The sequence below is a fragment of the Taudactylus pleione genome, unplaced genomic scaffold (assembly GCF_031769625.1).
Source record: "Taudactylus pleione unplaced genomic scaffold, aTauple2 ptg000145l, whole genome shotgun sequence".
Classification (NCBI taxonomy): domain Eukaryota; kingdom Metazoa; phylum Chordata; class Amphibia; order Anura; family Myobatrachidae; genus Taudactylus; species Taudactylus pleione.
In genome coordinates, this window is record NW_028284547.1 from 3547905 (window position 1) to 3566288 (window position 18384).

General features: G+C 43.6%; 1 pseudogene across 1 annotated transcript in view; it reads right to left on the minus strand.

Moving 5' to 3' along the window:
- Positions 1-11516: 11516 nt before the first annotated feature.
- Positions 11517-18384, minus strand: part of LOC148522632 (uncharacterized) — a 184510-nt pseudogene continuing 177642 nt past the window's right edge. The window contains exon 6 of the transcript XR_015878524.1: positions 11517-12044. The product of XR_015878524.1 is annotated as an uncharacterized LOC148522632 (transcript). The remainder of the gene's footprint in view (positions 12045-18384) is intronic.

Below are 18384 nucleotides of genomic sequence, written 5' to 3' on the forward strand. Positions count from 1 at the left end.
AACCTCAGTGGAGGCATATAAGCAAGGACAGCTATAGTCAGTAGTGACTAGCATTCACCCGGGCAACGTTGTGCACACTATAGGGACGTGGTATTACCGGTATTTGGGGTCTACTAGTTTTCTGGCCAGAAAAGTTTAGGAATTGTTAATATATTGATAGAGTGTTGATAGGCTGTAATTCATTGTCATTGATAATTAGTATAGTATTTAAGATAAGCTGTGTTTATACCGTATTGCATGTCATAATCTTTGCATCAACAGGAGCAGCGTTATACTGACCGTTGGCAAGATGGCTGTGTTCCTGAAATAATAAAACTTGTTTCATTGTGCGATTCTTGTGAATTGTAACTGTAGTTGAAATTGTATTTGAACTTGTAATTCTCATCTTGTAAATGCAAAGTGAAATGTTGTGACTTCTTTTACTGTAATAAATTACATGATACATTTCCCTAAATCTATTGCATACTTACCTCTTTACCGCTCTGTAAATAAGAAGAGAACTTAGAAATCCCATTCTTGCGTATGAATTGAAAAGGGGTGTTACATCATTTGGCGTCACGAACAGGATATAGTTTTAGCTGATTCCGATGGATCACTATAGTGCGATTCCCATCTTCTTTCTGTACTTTATATACATCTTTCTCTCTATATGCCGATTCCAGTATAAGGTAAGGTGTTGGTTCCCACCATGGGTCAAGTTTACTGTGCCTTTGGTTATTCTTTTTTAAAACTCGATCTCCTACTTTCAGTGGTTCAGCACAAGTGGATAGATCATAATTCTCTTTTTGTCTTTCGCGAGCAACGTCCATGTGTCGTTTTACAATTTCTTGAGTTGCTTTAAGTCCTTGTTGATGTTCTGTTACCCAATCAGAGGTTGGAGCAGATTTTGGCCATTGAGCGAATGGTAATTGAAGACGAATATCTTCGGATAGCTGTCCTAATCTTCCCGAACAACAGATAATATGGCGTGTACCCTGTTGAGTCATGAGCGGTGTTATTGTATATATATATTAGTTCAGCCACCCACATAGGCCATTCCTGTCTTTCTTGCATGGACAATGCTCTGAGCATATGGATTAGAGTTTGGTTGGTCCGTTCACACAACCCATTCCCTTGAGGATGGTAGGCGGTTGTCTGCAGCTTTTGACACCCATATAAGGTGCACATCTCTTTGAACAGCTTCGCAGTAAACGCCGGTCCTTGATCCGTTAATATTTTCATTGGGTACCCGTAAGGGCGTACGAAAGCTCTCCAGAAGAGTTCAGCAGTGGTTTTCGCTGCTAAGTCTTTTACCGGTAGTACCACTGCAAACTTGGTATAATGGTCAACAATAGTGAGTGCATATTCGAATCCGGTACGGCTTCTTTCCAATTTTACATGGTCTAACGTGACCATTTCCAATGGACTTGTACTGTTGATGGGATGGAGTGGGGCCTTTTGAGTACCCAGCGATGGTTTCCTCAAGCTACAATTAACACAGTTCTGGCACCACTCTTCTACATCCGAGCGTAGACCGACCCAATAGAACTGCTGTCTTCCGTTTTTTTGTAACCGAAATGTTCTGACCGGTCATGGTATGCTTGCAACAACTCTGCAGACTTCTCCCTAGGAATTAGAATTTGACTATGGGTCCGGTGCGTCTTTGGATTTACACTTTGTCTTAGGATGATGCCCTCCTGCACAGTCAATCGATCCCTTTGCCGCCAGAGTTTTGTTAACTCTTCTGGTAACTGTTGCTTCTTTTGTCTCTTCCCTTGTTATAACATGGTTTTCAGTTGTTTAATCATAAGGGACTCCTGCTGCCACTTTTGCCACTCCCCTGAAGACCCCATGTCGATGGCTTCATAATTAATAAAACTACATGCGGAGACCACTTTCTTTTTCTCCGGTATGAAGTTCTTGATGAAAGCGGGGATGTCTATGGTCTCCCTTTGGTCTACTTGTTCTGGTTCTTCCTGACTTGGTAAGTGGGATAGCACATCTGCATTGCTGTTACTTCTACCAGTCCGATAGGCGATAGTAAATCTGAAATTGGCTAGACGGGAATACCAGCGTTGCTCTAAAGCTCCTAATTGCACTGTCTGTAAGTGGGCTAGCGGGTTACAATCAGTGTAAGCCGTGAAAGCTGCCATAGTTAAATAGTCTTTGAATTTTTCAGTAACAGCCCACACTAATGCCAAGAATTCTAATTTGAAGGCACTATAGTTAGAGTCATTCTGTTCCGTCTTCCTTAATCCCCTACTAGTGTAGGCTATAACTCTCTCGTCCCCATCTTGTTTCTGCACCAGCACTGCTCCTAACCCTTGTTTGCTCGCATCTGTATACAGGGAGAAAGGACGACTGTAATCGGGGTAGGCCAGGATGGGAGCCTGCATTAGTTCTTGTCTCAGTCGCTCTAATGCCTCTTGCTGACGAGCAGTCCATTCTACTTCATTGGACACTTTCCTTCCTGGTTTGGATACTCCCCTAAGCAGTTCATGCAACGGGCAGGCAACTTTGGCAAAGTTTTTGATAAATTGTCGATAATAACCGACAAACCCCAAGAAACGCCTCACATCCTTAACGGTCTGGGGCACGGGCCATTCCTGAATTACTTGGACTTTGTCTGTATCGGGCCTCACCCCTTTTGAACTTACTATGTGTCCCAGATATTTCACCTCAGGTTTTAGCAGATGACACTTTGCAGGGTTAAGTTTGAGTCCATATTTGGTCAGGCGTTGAAACACCTCCTGCAGATGTTTTAGATGCTCTTCGTAAGTTCGGGAGAATATAATGATGTCATCTAAATATAAGAGTACTAACTCATAGTTCAGATGTCCCAAGCAATGCTCCATGACTCTTTGAAATGTTGTGGGGGCATTGCACAATCCGAAGGGCATCCTCAAGAATTCATGTAAGCCCATTGGGGTTGTAAAAGCGGTCTTCTCCTGATCTTCCGGTGCCATCTGGATTTGCCAGTACCCACTGGTCAGGTCCAATGTAGAGAAATACTGGGCAGATTTTAAGGCCGTCAGGGACACCTCTATCCGGGGCAATGGATAGGCATCTCGATGCGTAACGTGGTTGAGTTTCCTATAAACGCAGAGTCACAGTTGACCATTTTTCTTTTTCACCAGCACTATGGGCGCCGCCCAAGGGCTATGGCTCTCTTTGATCACTCCTGCAGCCTTCATTTCTTCCAACATTCGACGCACGGGTTGATATAAGGTTGGTGATAAAGTACGATGTCTTTCCTTTATTCGTGGCACTCCTCCAGTCACAATGTGGTGCAGAATGTGAGTTACTGTCCCAAAATCATCCGGATGCTTACTAAAAGCTTCACCATTTTTTCTCGCCACACTTAGAGCTCCTTCCTTCTGAGCTGGTGTCGTTTCTTCGCCGCCGATGTGTAACTCTTCCCACCAATGCAGCTCTTCTGATGCGATCTCTTCCGCATTTTCAACCATTCTTTTAGTTTCCATTCCCAGACTATAGACATCCTGGAACGACGTCCAAACAAGTTTGGCCACTGGTTGATGTCGATACAATTTCACCATCTTGTTATGGGGGTTCATTACCCTAATAAGTACCTGCCCTTGGTCCACGGTGACAACGGCATGGGCCACTGCCACTTCCCCCTGGTTCAACATCATGCATGGTTCCACCATGGCTTCGTACTTTTCCCCATTGGGTCCGCTGGGTCCTTTTCCCCATAGGAGAACTTCCGAGTTGGACGGGATTTTGACGGGTTTGCTATCGCTGATCCGAACCCATCCTACTTCTCCTTTTGCATTTACAAGGTGCTGATGTCCCTGAAGCACCTTAATAGTCTTCTTCAGAATCTGTTGTTCCGCCACCAGGGCTTGCGTCAATTCTTTTCTTAAAGCTGCAATCCATACATCGGTGCATTTTTGGAGAATATTCATGCCAAGGATGATGGGTATCGACTTGGGATCTTCCGAATGAGTGCTCAGACATCCTTGTTTAGATAGTGAACTGTTGCCAATTTTAATATCTGCCTCCCAATATCCAAGACAATTAATGCCTAACCCATTGCTGGCTATTAATTGCAACCAGGATGGTGGAGGTAAAATGACTTGGTCCTCGGCCCAATGTTGTTGAAATAGAGTAAATTGAATTGTGGTAATCTGTGACCCAGTGTCAATCATAGCAGGAGTTTTAATTCCATTAATATCAATGGTGAGCATGGGACACTTTCCCACATAACGAGGCCACCATTCCCCCATACTAGGGTCTGTTACTATTGTTCCCCCCCGAGGTTCGTTCTCTCTCCCCGGGGCCTGGGAGTTTAAACTCTCCGCGTGAGGACAATTCCTTTCGATATGACCTAGTCTCTGGCATTGCCGACAAATGGGACGTCCCTGGGCATCGAATTGATCGGTAGCCCGTCGACCCATTCTCCTAGGAGGGGCCCACCAATCTTCTGTGTTCTGCTCTCTATCATTCCTCCACCTTGACATATGAGAATTCATAGGTTTGTTTTTCTTCGAAGTCCGCATTTCGTGACGAATTTCAGCCATCCTCAGCGTTAATTCCTTCAATTGCTTCTGTACAGTTTCAAAAAGATCAGTAGATGGTAACTGAGTACTTTGTTTCACAAGATCCTTTTTGGGCAAGGGATTTCCTTCTCCCATATGTCTTGTCTTGGTCCCACTATGACCCTCCTGAAAGTCTGGCATTTCTGGAAAGCATAACTCGGGTCCACTTTGGGAACCCACTATTTTTATAGCCATTTCTTTGAAATCCAGAAAAGAATGTTCTGGCCTCTGCATTCTTAACAATTTCAGTTGAGACTTGATGCCTTCTCCATTAGAGCCCTCAATGAATTGGGCTATGAGTACTTCATCAGTATCTCCCACTTCTTAATTTCCAATAGTCCGGATATCCCGAAGCGCCTCTTGTAGACTTAAAGCATAATCTCTTAGCGTCTCCACCGGGAACTGTTTACGACCATAGAACAACGTCTTAAGTTCTGATACTGTCCTGGTTTCAAAAGTAGCGGCCAGTTGCTGGAAGATCTGGTCTACGTCACGTCTTTCCTCTGCTGGCCATGATGTCACCTCCCATAGGGCCACCCCTTTCAACTGGCCAATAAGTATTTCCACTTGTTGACGTTCGTTTAACGAGTATAGTCTAAACATCGATCTTATTTTATTTCAAAATTCCGTTAGGTTACTTCCCTCACCTCCATATCTATCTCCACTAAAAGTAGGCAGCCAGGGAGCACCGAAGTAATAAGCAAGGTGTTAATATTAAAAAGAACCTCTATATACCCCTGCCTGTACCTTCTAAAATCCTTCCTATAAACCTCTAAGGATGACGTTAATTTGCGTACGCAGTCATACAATAAATAGAGACTCCAGACTCAGAACATGTGGTTCTGAAGCACAAAGTATTATTCAAGTAAAAGTACAGTCAGTTACACGCTATGATCTGTGTACAATAAGCGCAAATAAATACAATGAGAGAGACAGAGAGAGACAGAGAGAGACACACAGAGAGAGAGAGAGGCACAGAGAGAGAGAGAGAGAGAGAGGCACACACAGAGAGAGAGAGGCACACACACAGAGAGAGAGGCACACACAGAGAGAGAGAGAGGCACACACAGAGAGAGAGAGGCACACAGAGAGAGAGAGAGGCACACACACAGAGAGAGAGGCACACAGAGAGAGAGGCACACACACAGAGAGGCACACACAGAGAGAGGCACACACAGAGAGAGAGAGGCACACACACACAGAGAGAGAGGCACACAGAGAGAGACAGAGAGAGACACACAATTTAGGCGCAAAAGGAAATTATACAGACCCCAAGTACAGTATACATACGCAGGCGCTTCCGGACCCGGAGATAGGCATCAGCGAGAGACCCTTAGTCATACAGCGTTCAGCATGAAGACCAGCATTCATGCACTCATATTTATACCCCCCCAGAATAAACAGGACAATGGGGAAGTTTCTTGCTGATGTCATTGGTTCCCAGAGGAGAAGCATATGTTACAGCACATTTAACAGGCTGGTTCAAATAGACTCTCCCTGCCTTTAACAGCTGGAGATCTTTCTAATCACGCCCTCTGTGACATCCTAAAAATTGTTCATGAAATAAAACATTTTGTTGCTTGTAGGTTCTGTGATCCATAACTTGCGAATGCATGATGCGATCTCCACACCGATAGTACCAGAATTGTTGAAAGAGTACACATCATTACGGACCCAAACACTGCTTTCTTATCATGTACAGAACCTAAGTTATCAAATATCTTTATTTCACAGAATTTAAACTAACTGAACCAACTTAAATCATATACTTTAAAGCTTATTGAACCTTATGTGTGAATATGTAGTGTGTGGGTATTCGGGGTTTGGTATGAGGACGCTAGTTATTAATGGGTGAGATTTAAGTGCATAATATCTCATACACTAAGTGAACATCCAGCAGTGTGGATTGCTGAGGGTTGTAGTTCCACCTGCCCTCTGTCAGCAGGCCCCCACCTGTTGTGTGTTCAAAGGAAAACAAACCTCTTTTGTTCTCACAGATTCTTGTGTGAAATGCAAATGTATTACCACCTCAAGCTGTGGAGTTTGGGGCCATCCTGTCTAGGATTCAGACAAATCCAATTGTGTAGATCAATGCCTGGATTACATTACAATTGCCACAACTATACTTTATCTGCATCCAGGGATTCCCAATTTGTATGTAAAAATACCCATTGTCTATTCTTATTTACTTTTACTCTGAAAGCTTGTTTTTCCAGTTGCCCTTGGTAGATTAACAAAAACATTGCCATCTGTTCTTAGCACCTGGATTGTAACTTGAAATGGCGTCTTGCAGATTCTTGTTTCTAAAATGGAGTCTAGCTGCCATTTGCAAGATGGCGTCGCGTACGCTTCAATTTTAAACTGATCTTGTCTCAGCCAATAATCCAGTTTTGACAAAGGGTTATGGGGTTGATTTGCGGAATACCATTTCCACTCGCTCCAGCCAAATCCCCCATTGCTCTTTGCTCCTGTGACATTGTAGACTTTTCTAATGACCTTTCACTTATGCTCTTCACTTTGGACTCTGTATCCTGTGCTTAGTGACGCCAAATGATGTAACACCCCTTTTCAGTTCATACACAAGAATGGGATTTCTAAGTTCTCTTCTTATTTACAGAGCGGTAAAGAGGTAAGTATGCAATAGATTTAGGGAAAGGTATCATGTAATTTATTACAGTAAAAGAAGTCACAACATTTCACTTTGCATTTACAAGATGAGAATTACAAGTTCAAATACAATTTCAACTACAGTTACAATTCAAAGGAAGGGGAACAATGTGAGACTATTAAGGTGCACACTAAGACACAAGGAAATAGTTACTTAGCAAAATAATAAAACTTAACTTTTATTTCATATATAAAACATATATATATTTATTGACATTTTGTTTCTTTAAAATAGAAGTAGAGAAAGAAGTGTTGATAGTTTGAAAAGGTGTTTTAAAATCAGTCAGGTCGTTCCATTGAGTCACAGTGGGATAATATTATTGGCTCTTATATTTATAATAGCTATTCAGTGCATGTCACAAAATAGTTCTGTATGGTTACCAAATATGGTGAAAATATGTTTATTTCTATTAGTTAAACAGTGGTATGTAATGGTAACATATGAAGTGTCTTAAAGGCACAAAATAATCTGTTTGTAGTTAGAAAGAGCAACTGCAACAGTGTAAGCTAGTTATTGCTTCACTGTTGCTTGGGTCCACAGTTTATGTTTGTTACAAAATATTGTTAGAATAAATTTCAATCATCTAGAATTCCTATTTTAGGAGCTCATATTAGTGTTGGTAAAGGGTACGTTCCAAAACTTTTATAATTTATTTAAATATTTTACACAGAAGTACTTGGTCTATTGTACGCTATTACAGCGTGAAAATGTATAGGAATTCTTATGTAGATATTTATTCTTAGTATAAGCACACTGACAGCATCGGCGCCGTAGTGGTCAGACGCGCTGATACTATATACTGGGTTCTGACCACGGAGTCACAGTTTGGGTGGTCCACAGTGTTAGCGCGCCTGTAAATCCTGGCGTCTATGCCAACGAGTGATCAGAGTATCTTATGTGAATAACATGAAATAACGAGGCTGTGGCTCACCCCACTCCCAGTCTCCAGTATATAGTATCAGCGCGTCTGACCACTACGGCGCCGATGCTGTCAGTGTGCTTATACTAAGAATAAATATCTACATAAGAATTCCTATACATTTTCACGCTGTAATAGCGTACAATAGACCAAGTACTTCTGTGTAAAATATTTAAATAAATTATAAAAGTTTTGGAACGTACCCTTTACCAACACTAATATGAGTTCCTAAAATAGGAATTCTAGATGATTGTTAATAGGAATATGGAGATGCTGTAGAAATTTATTCTAACAATATTTTGTAACAAACATAAACTGTGGACCCAAGCAACAGTGAAGCAATAACTAGCTTACACTGTTGCAGTTGCTCTTTCTAACTACAAACAGATTATTTTGTGCCTTTAAGACACTTCATATGTTACCATTACATACCACTGTTTAACTGATAGAAATAAACATATTTTCACCATATTTGGTAACCATACAGAACTATTTTGTGACATGCACTGAATAGCTATTATAAATATAAGAGCCAATAATATTATCCCACTGTGACTCAATGGAACGACCTGACTGATTTTAAAACACCTTTTCAAACTATCAACACTTCTTTCTCTACTTCTATTTTAAAGAAACAAAATGTCAATAAATATATATATGTTTTATATATGAAATAAAAGTTAAGTTTTATTATTTTGCTAAGTAACTATTTCCTTGTGTCTTAGTGTGCACCTTAATAGTCTCACATTGTTCCCCTTCTTTTGATTATATATCATACCTATTTAGTGAGCAAGGTGGCACCACTTCCCCCACACCTTAATATGTGATAAACAATACATAGATCGTATCATTGAGGTAATATCAACGAAAATATATCAATAGGGGGTTTAAGACTAATATTTAAGTTCTGTGCGGGAATTCATATAAACTTTCCTTTGAAACAGTTACAATTCACAAGAATCGCTCAATGAAACAAGTTTTATTATGTCAGGAACACAGCCGTCTTGCCAACGGTCAGTATAACGCTGCTCCTGTTGATGCAAAGATTATGACATGCAATACGGTATAAACACAGCTTATCTTAAATACTATACTAATTATCAATGACAATGAATTACAGCCTATCAACACTCTATCAATATATTAACAATTCCTAAACTTTTCTGGCCAGAAAACTAGTAGTCCCCAAATACCGGTAATACCAAGTCCCGGCTGCCAATCTCAGCTATTCTGTTAGTTTCCAGTAACGTAGTTTTTTTTTATATGGCCACTGTATCACTTTCTGTTCTGGTCAGATGTAACAACTTGTCTATATGCTTTAGGTTACAACTGCAGCAATCCTTAAGACTTTCCCTAGGACGAATCACAGTCTATTACTTTAGTTCCTTTTCCTAGGATTATGGGTTGTAATTATTCTAGATCAGATCTAGTCCTAGCACAGCTGACAGTTTTGGTACTGTATTTCTCCTGTACTACAAGGTCTCTAAGCCAAGTCTGTTCTAAGTAAGGAAGCCTTCCTTTATTTAAATAGGCTGTGTAATGTGGCAAACAGGGATGATGCGCAACAGACGGGCTGCTGTCACTCTCTTTTGTATTAAGGCTTATGTGAGTAAAGGCAACTATGTATCCGATTGTTCAGATAGACTGCGATGAGACAGGTCTTTAATCGATGCTGTAGGGACCTATTACTGTCAATGACTATCGGTGAATAGGTGCAGTGGAGATGCGGAGCAATCGCTTACCCCCCGGACCTCTTCCCTTGCTTTCTCTCTTGACTCTGCAGAGCCTGTCACTCTTTGCAGCCGGACGGATTGAACTGGTCTCCGCCTCCACTATTAGCTACGAAGCTCCGCCTTGGCCGCGCCTCCTTCCTTCAGATGGAGCATCCGCTTCCTGCAGCCAGCCAGCTCTGCTCACCACGATGTCTCCCGACTGTAATGTCGTGCTCCTGGCTGGTCCCCGAACAGACCCCAGCTACCTCAGGTAACAGCAGCGTTTTTTTAATCTCTTCTAACCACCGTTGCCTCTCTCCAACTGCGCAACTGCTCACACGTGCGGGCCCTTGTTAAAGCCGATCAGCTCGCGCTCCTCTCAACGGGCCTTCCAAGTGCACGCGCTGCCCCTGCACTCCTCACAGTACAAACGGGGCATCTACCTCCCTGCTCAATGCCCCTTGGTTGCTTCCTATCCTCGTGCCCCCCCATAGTTCTCAGGGTATTCCAACTGGACAGTACCAAGTTCTTCCCCCATTTAGGAGTAGTTCAGGCAGGCATATTTCAGTAACTAGTGTCTCTAACCTATTTTCCTTACACTACAGACTATGCAATACTTCACATACTGGCACACTTCTTGGTTTCCCCATAGTGGGGTCCCCTAACTTTTCGGGGTATCACAATAATATGGGGTGAAAATCAAGTATGTGCTGTAACCCATAGCAACCATATATCAGCCATTAGCGGTCTAGTGCCACCACACTAACAAGTGTTATTAGATTGGTTTCTATGGGACACAGACAACCAGTGTTTTACTTGTATCATTTTACTAAATAATACACAGTAGCCATAACAGAATATAAAAAGGTATAAGGGGAAGAATAACGAGGTATAAAAGAGACCAGTGAAGAGACTTGTAGGGGTATGTTTAGTATTTACTAAAGATTTGTATTTCAAAGCCACCAAATGTCAATGTCTTTGAGCGCTGATTTAAATGGCAAGAGTACTACATACAAAACAAGCCTGACACTGTGTAACTACTGCCCTTTAATATTGAGCACTCAAATACATGGAGAATCGGCGTCTTCGAAAAACTGATGTTTAGTAAATATAACCCACAGGGTGATAAAGGGCAGTGTGCAGGGTTCCTGTAGACATATCCAGTACTTATAGCTCTGCCTGTCATAGAAGGAATCCCAGTACTGAGAGGAGCTGCTGGGACTCTCTGCTGGATAGAAAGCTCTTTCTTCTACTAATGCCAGCACCTGCATGAGCAGAGCACAGCTGTATATTAAGGCCCCCATAAATCAGCAATTGATTGCAGCAATTGTGCAATCGATTGAAAAATGGAAATAATTTTTATACACAATCGATTGTGGCAATTCTGCAATCGATTGTGTATAAAAATCATTCCCTTTTACAATCGACTGCAGAATTGCCACAATCGATTGTGTATAAAAATTCTTTCCCTTTTTCAATCGATTGCACAATTGCTGCTGTATGGGGGCCTTAACACAGCTCAGTAATGGCAGCACCATCACCATTGTCTGTTCTTATCTTGCAGCTCTAGTTACTAACAGAGAGACCGTCCCAGGGGGAAAGTGCTCCAAAAAACCTCTTGTCAGACCTCTCTAGTATTTGCCAATGGGTTGAGTTCATATAAAACACTTGCAACAGTAAGAAATAAATATTGCAGCATGGTTTGACCAGGTGTAAAGTTACCGGCTTTCTCATGCTATTCTCCCAACTCAGAACCAGGACTATTATCATGACACAAGTTAACTTGATTATGAAACACGGGCTACATTCAGAACCTCAGAGTGACTCCTCATGTGAGTAATAAGTCTTCTCCTTTCAATAAAACACTTGTAGCCTTCAGAAAATGTAAATGGTTTCTCTCCTGTGTGACTCATCTGATGTCTAACAAGAACTGACTTAGAGGAAAAGCAACTGCTACATTCCGAACACTTAAATGGTCTCTCTCCTGTGTGAATCCTCTGATGACAGACAAATTATTGCTTCCTGATAAAACACTTGCTGCATTCAGAACATGGAAATGGCTTCTCCCCTGTGTGGTTCTTCTGATGATGTATAAGCTCCTGCTTCTCGATGAAACACTTGCTGCATTCAGAACAAGGAAATGGCTTCTCTCCCATGTGAATCCTCTGATGTTTAATTAGAACTGACTTCCGGGAAAAAAAAAATGGCTGCATTCACAGCACTTAAATGGTCCCTCTCCTGTGTGACTCCTCTGATGTCTAACAAGAGATGCCTTCTGGGAAAAATGATTGCTGCACTCAGGGCACGTATATGGTTTCACTCCTGTCTGACTCCTCTGATGTAGAAGAAGCTCCGATTTCCATGTAAAGCTTTTGTCACACTCTCCTCTGTGACTCATTTCTTCAATAAGTAGGACTAACGACTTAAAGGTTTCTTCTACCTTGCAAAGTAATTGCTTTGGTGAACCCACCAGAGGCGTAAAAAGAAATGATGTCTTTAGTTGGATTGATCAGGGAACAAGTTCCCTCTCCACAGCTTTCGTTTTCCATTCTTAGTGGGACTCCAGCTCATTAATTCACCTGCAAAAAACATATAGGTTGTTATATTTAAAATCCTGAAAATTACCAGGGGAAATCCACTTTTACAGCAGTAGTGGTATATTGTATTAAGAACAGGATATTTATTTATATTCCATAGCAAATTTTAACAGTCACTGACCATTGTTTTTATATTTATGTATGTTTCCAAATTGCCAGGGCCCCCCATTTCCAGCCAGATGTGCAGCACGGAGATCTTTACCCTCCTGCAACAGATACAATCTACAGTATATAATAAAATCGACTGATGATAAAAAAATGTCATCACGTTGGAATGTAATGACAGTTGGTATAAACTCTGACTCCTCCCACCAGTGTTAGATGCACAGGAGAAGAGTGAGGGGGTGGTGACAGAGAGAGACACAGTCTCCATTATAAGGGGATAGAACGGGCTGTGATTTGACCCCTAATGGAGGATAGCCGAAGTCTCTCACCCAAGCCAACCTCTAAAAAAGAAAGTAGATGCAGATCACTGATCTGGGGTTCAGAGACTCCCCTGTGTTCACACCACATAATGTATGTCTTCCACACCAAGCGATAGATCCTAGTAGTTGTAGGCTTTTGAGCACTAAGCATAGTCTGACTGACCTAAAAAGACCCCTTAAGGATATTGGCCCTCATTCAGAGCCACTCGCTAGCGGCAGTACGCTCGTTCCGAGCGATGTTCGCACATCTGCGCATGCGTACGGATCGTTATACGCATGCGCGAACCAGTCAGTGCGGCCGAAATTCATGTGCTCGCAATATAGCGAATGCCTGCTATTTTGAGTGACAGAATGAGGCGTATGTGGGTGGTAACAGGGGAAGGTGCTTGAAAACGGGGAGTGGAGATCAGAACGCAGGCGTGCTTAAAGGTCAAAACGGGCGTTTTATGGGTGTGCATAATTAATACAGCAGCGTCATTGACCACGTCACTGGGTTATTTTATAGCCAGAACTGCTCGCAAGATTGTGGTAGCAAAAACCAACCACAAGAATAGCGAGCAGTTCATACGCTGGTCGATGTACTCGATTAATCTAATAAATAGCGGACATGACGTATGGTGCGAGCGGCCAGGGGGCGTTTTTAACAAATAAACGAGCGTATGTTTTGCTCGCTCGTTCAGACTTAGAGGTGTGAACAGACTGCAATTTGCGAACGGATCATTTGAATAGCCACCCCTTGTTTTTGAACGAACGACCGCAAATAGCGAACGGCTCTGAATCAGGCCCATTGTCTTCAAGTGTCATACTATCAAAACCAAATGACTCAAACCATGTTAAAGAATTGGTCCTAGAAGGTGTATTCTATGTCAACGATTTTCCCTGAACTCCCCGAAACTAACTATATAGTGCATACACACTGTGCAATTTTACTAACGACCAAACGATATATCGTTCGTCATTAAAGTTATAAATTAAAGATCTCTGCTTAAATTTAAATAATGGGCTGTATAATGACACAGATGCATGCACAGATCAGCGAGATCCATGCATGCATCCCCCCCCCAAAAGCACAACCAGCCCCGACTTTTCATTGCCAGTCCTGGTTGTGAAAGTAGAGGGGGCAAAAGATGTAGGGGTCCCCTGTATTTAGCACAACCAACACTGGCTCAGTGAGCCGGTCCAGGTTTTTGAATTACAGGGGACAAAATGAGCAGGGGTCCCCTGTATTTTCCATAACCAGTATCGGACTCTTTCTAGCAGGGGTGTAATGCCACAGCCAGGGGAACCCTTTCACCTGACCACTAGTCAGCCCATGCCGGGGATCCCTGAGAAGGTGGGGACCCCCCAAATAAAGGGGTCCCCATCTCCAGGGCACACCAGGCCTGGGCTGATAGCCCAGAGCTATCCCCGGCAGCCCTGGCCAGTGGGTGCCAGGTTGATTGTGTAAAGTGTGTGTAAATACTAGATTAACTAATATTGTCTTTTGCTGGAGAACTACAGATCTGAGCACGCGGGGCATTAAGGGCCAGCTGATAACTATGGTCCATCTGCAAAAGAAATATTAAAATAAACACAAGACACACACATCGTGACGGTACAACATTTTTACACTCCCACATGGTTGCCTACAATCCCTGGACACGTCCTCCTCTCCATGTAGGCATCCCTCGTCTTCTTAAAATAAAAAGTCCTGACTCAGTACCTTCCTCTAAAGACGGTACTTCCGAGATGACAGCTCACCTGCAGCATTTCTCTATTGAAATGCCTGGTCTGAGCGTTCATTGGCTGATCAATGGTGAGAACCGCTGGGTTACTAAAGTTTATCTAGCGGTTCTCACCATTGAAGTCAATGGCGGGAATGGTTCATTGGCTGAGAGGGATGGAGGCTTAGCTCTCTCAGCCAATGAATGCTCAGCCCAGGCATTTCTAAGGGCAATACTATGTTCGTGCGTCAGGACTATTCATTTTATTTTTGTTTTAAGAAGACGGTGGATGTCTACATGGACCGAAGAGGGCGTGAACTACGCAAGCAATAGGTGAGTATGGATATATATATTTTTTTAAAGGTGTAGTGGATTTCTACTGGACAAAGGGACGTGAAAGTCTACAGAGATGTGTGAATGTGAGTGTGCACGTATGCTTTAATAAAATGTTACCCTCCCGATGTGTTATTCTTTATATTAATATTTATTTTGCAGGTGAACTACAGGTACCAGTGGGCCCTTAATGCCCCACATTCTTGTACTTGTGGTTCTTCAAATACCAGCATCTGGGGGAGGCAAGCTGGCTCAGTCACTGTGGGGCAGATATATGAAGCTCTGGGTAGTGATACAGTGGAGAGTTCTAAACGACCAAACAATCAGCTCCCAACTGTCATTTTTCAAACACAGCCTGTAACATGACAGTTGGGAGCTGAGTGGCTGGTCGCTTTCCAGAGATTCATACATCTGCCCCCCCTATGTCCTCTATGCTGTGCTCTGTATCCTCCTCGGCCACCCAGTGACGTTATCCTCAATGCCTCTGTCATCTTATACTGCGCTCAAGGCTGAAGTTGGCTTCTTAGTCGCTGCTTATTCATTCTCCAGCTTCTAATTCAGAAATTGTTCTATTAAAACAATTACATCAAGTTCGATTACTGAGTTAACATTGTATAAACATAATATTTTGTCTCTTACACAAATTTCAATTGTATTCTACCTGGCACAACAAGGTTTTGGGCATAAAAAGGACGGTAAAGCGGGCACAGGCATCACATTTTGTCATTTTGAGTGAGTAGTTGTGTAAGGGTTAAATAGCCTTGGTAAAAAAAAAATTGACACTTGGGGGGTCTATTCATGATGTTAATTAACACTCTAACTCAAAGCAAGCGCCGGAGCGATTCATCATTGCTCCGGTGAGACAGCTGATCTGAATATTAGCTGTCTCCCTGAAGTGTTTCCCTGCTGCTTTTGGAGGTCAGGCATGAGCACAAGAGTCCCGATGACCGGCAGAAGGATCCAAATGGATCCCTCTTTGCGACCCGGGACTCTGGTGCCGGAGCACTCGCTCCCGCAATAAAGCTCCAAATATATTATTATATTTTTGGAGCTTGAGGAATTCTGGACCTCATTCAGAGTCGGTCGTTGCGGCCGCACGATCGTACGCCACCGATGTTCGCTAAACTGCGCATGCGTAAAATTTGCAATGCGCGTGCGCAAACTAGCTATTACGATCAGAAATTGCTCTCTCCTTCAACTTGGCCAGGTCGTTAGTTTGAGTGACAGGATGAGGAGTTTGTGGGTAGTAATAGGGTAAGGTGCTTGTGAACGGGGGAGTGGAGATCCGAACGCAGGCGTGCCCGACTATGCAAACGGCGTTTTATGGGAGTGCATAATTAACTAAGTAGTGTCATGGCACATGTGACATGGGAGGTTTTTACACTGACTTGATCGTAGTGCTTAAGAGAGTGTATGGTCAACCTTAAGGTCTACGACCAGCTCCGATGGTTCCCGATGGTCTCGATTAATCCTTATATGCCCGGAGATGACGTGTAATGGGAACGAGAAGGGGGTGTATTTTTAGTCTTACGGCCGCATCCTCCCCTCGCTCGTCCAGCTAATGATCCCATCTTAACGACGCAACTTGCGAGCGCTTCATTTGCATATCCAGCCCCTTTTACCTTACAACCGTGCGGCCGCAACAACCGACTCTGAATGAGGTCCTCTGTTCACATACTAGTGTATGGGGACAGCGGGCCATTCCGCAAGAGGAAGGTAAGTAGGAGATATCTGTGATACTAGTGTATGGGGACAGCGGGCCATTCCGCAAGAGGAAGGTAAGTAGGAGATATCTGTGATACTAGTGTATGGGGACAGCGGGCCATTCCACCAGAGGAAGGTAAGCAGGAGAGATCTGTCATACTAGTGTATGGGAACAGCGGGCCATTCCACCGGAGGAAGGTAAGCAGAAGAGATCTGTCATACTAGTGTATGGGGACAGCGGGCCATTCCGCCAGAGTAAGGTAAGTAGGAGATATCTGTGATACTAGTGTATGGGGACAGCGGGCCATTCTGCCAGAGAAAGGTAAGTAGGAGATATCTGTGATACTAGTGTATGGGGACAGCGGGCCATTCCGCAAGAGGAAGGTAAGTAGGAGATATCTGTGATACTAGTTTATGGGGACAGTGGGCCATTCCGCCAGAGGAAGGTAAGTAGGAGATATCTGTGATACTAGTGTATGGGGTGTATATCTGTGATATCTCATGAATGCTTTACCTTGATGAATGGCCGATAACCTTTTTACCTGCAATTGTAGAAATTAAGTTACTTACATATGACCAACTTGCTATGTACCATGGTCAACAAAGATTTGGGCATGAAATATTGTGGTAAAGCTGGCGACAGCACCAGCTTTTGTCATTTTGACTAAATAGCTGTGCAAGGGTTAAATGTGATACACTTGCAAATTGCAAGAGGGTCGCATGTAATTGACCACCCTCAATGTGTTCCAAGGGTCACATTTGTTGATCAAGGCTATTTAACCTCTTGCACAACTAATTATTCATCATGAGAAAATCTGGTGCTTGTGCCCACTTTACCCACCCTGTTTCATGTTCAAAACCTTGTTGTACCAGGTAAAATACAATTGAAAATTTGTGTAATACCGCTTTTAAATCTAAATTCTAGGTCTGACCCGGAGGTTGGAACAGGTGCCCTGATTGAGAGCCGGACGCTCTGACAGAGCGCTCGCTCTGAATCAGGGCCGGCCTTCTGAATTTAAGAGCGGCCTCCTGGGTAACCACCCACAGCTATAGCGAGCGGCCAAAATGATGGTCGCAATGGTCAAGACCATCGGGCATGCGACGAGACCCTTGCGGTAGGGTCTCGTTGCCGCAAGCCCTGGAGTGCTTTTGGCTCTATCAGAGCCAAAAGCACTCCCACTGACATTACTTGTGATGTCAGTGGGGCCGGCCCCAGACAGTAGGCGTTCCCATAGGAACGCCTCCGTAAGGGCAGCCACGCCCGCGGCACGCCCACCAAAGGGGCATGCTGTCACTCACCATCGACAGCACGCCCCCTTTGGTGCGAGACCCATAACGACGGCTTGGCCGTCGTTATTCGGGTCTCGTGCATGTGCACGACGGAGCCGCCTCCGTCGTGTGCATACGCACTTGGCCAACATCGACCCGCTTGCAAGCGCTCAGCGCTCGCGAGCAGGTCTGAATTAGGCCCTGGGTTCCATTCCCGATCAGACCCGGAATTTAGCCGGCGCCGACCCAGGATATTCCCGAGTCGGCGCCGTTCACACCGGAGCTGTGTCTGCTGAGACCCGACTCTTCTGGCATGGAAGTGGATGCTTGGAGATTACGTCCTCTCCAAGCGCCACTGAAGCCGACCAATCGGCTGGCATGCGGCACGGTCCAGGTCACCGTGATCCGGATTGCGCCGGTTACACTGTGGGGTTTCACGGGTCATTCCCGTGTTAGACCCTGCAAGTTACTGTATATATATATATATATATATATATATATACAGGGCTGGTGCTG